Below are 1678 nucleotides of genomic sequence, written 5' to 3'. Positions count from 1 at the left end.
TAGGGGGAAATGATCCTTCCGGGTGGCCTTATTTAATTTTCTGTAGTTTATGCACATTCGCCATCCTATCACAGTCCTAGTGGCGACTGGCTCACCCTTTTCATTCTTGACAACGGTCATACCTCCCTTCTTGGGTACTACTTGTATAGGGATAACCCACTTACTATCGGAGATAGGGTAGATTATTCCTGCAACAAGCAATTTTAGAACCTCTTTTTTCACTACTTCCATCATATTTGGATTAAGTCTTCTTTCAAGAATAATTTTATGCATACAGAAAGAAGGATTAATACCCTTAATATCATCAATGGTGTACCTAATTACACTTTTATATGTTTTTAGAACACTGAGCAATTGCTCCAATTCCGTGTCCTTGAATTCAGCATTGACAATAACAGGGTATGAATTATTGGGACCAAGATATGCATATTTCAAATTAGAAGGGAGAGGTTTCAACTCTACCTCGGGAGGCTTAGTACTCTCCCTAATACTCACTGCACTAAGTATTTCTCTTATTGGATTAGCGATTGGGTTAGCCTTTGCTTCTTCAAGTAGCCTGAAATACTCCTTTGATTCCCAATCTCCATCATCATCCTTCCCTACTAGCACTGTTTCAAGTGCATCATCTGGTTTGCTCAAAGGAAGTTGCTCACTCTGGAACTCATCAAGCACATCTACCTGACAAACAGTTTCTCCCATAGAGGGAGTACCCATGACATTCAAAAGTGAGTATTCCAAATTTTCATCACCAACTTCAAAGGTAATCTTACCATTCTTCATGTCAATGATTGCACCTGCAGTATCTAAGAAAGGTCTACCAAGAATAATCGGAACATTTACATCTTCCTCCATTTCCATCACAATAAAATCAGTAGGTATGAAAAACTTACCTACACGAAGAGTTACATCCTCAAGTACACCCAAAGGAAACTTTACTGAACTGTCTGCAAGTTGCAAGGATATGCGTGTGGGTTTGAGTTCACCCATTTGCAGCTTCTTACAGATGAACAGTGGCATGAGACTCACACTTGCACCAAGATCACATAGTGGCCTGTTAATTTCAATATCTCCAAGCTTCACTGGAATTGAATAGCTACCTGGATCACCTAATTTCTTAGGGAGAGTATTATGCAAAATAGCACTACACTCTGCAGTCAAAGCAACTGTAGCATTCTCTTCTAGCTTTTTCTTGTTAGAAAGCATATCCTTTAAAAAATTAGCATAAGAAGGCATCTCAGATATAGCATCTAAGAATGGAATATTAATAAGAAGCTTTTTCAGGATATCAAGAAATTTACCATACTTTTTCTCAAGCTTAGCTTGAGCTAACCTTTGAGGAAAAGGAACCTTAGGCACGTACGGAGCAAGCGGCTTTGGAGTTGCTTCCTTTGATTCATCCTCGATCTTAGCACTATCGATCACTTTCTCACCTTCATCTACTTCTTCAATGACCTCCTTTAATGTCTCCTTGGTAGGAGAATCTTCCAATTGCCTTCCACTCCTCAAAGTAACAACATTCATATGCCCTTTCTGTGCTTGCTCTCTCTGGCCCGGAAAAGTGCCCGGTGTCTTCAAGGATTGGCCAACTTGGTGAGCAAGATGGCTTATCTGATTTTCCATGAGCTTACTCTGGGCTTGTAGCTGTTGTATGGAACTGTTTTTTTGTTGGATGGAATTG

This window comes from Chenopodium quinoa, unplaced genomic scaffold (assembly GCF_001683475.1).
Source record: "Chenopodium quinoa cultivar QQ74 unplaced genomic scaffold, ASM168347v1, whole genome shotgun sequence".
In the NCBI taxonomy this organism is placed as follows: domain Eukaryota; kingdom Viridiplantae; phylum Streptophyta; class Magnoliopsida; order Caryophyllales; family Amaranthaceae; genus Chenopodium; species Chenopodium quinoa.
The sequence above is the reverse complement of the archived record's forward strand: the minus strand, read 5'-3'. Positions refer to the sequence as shown.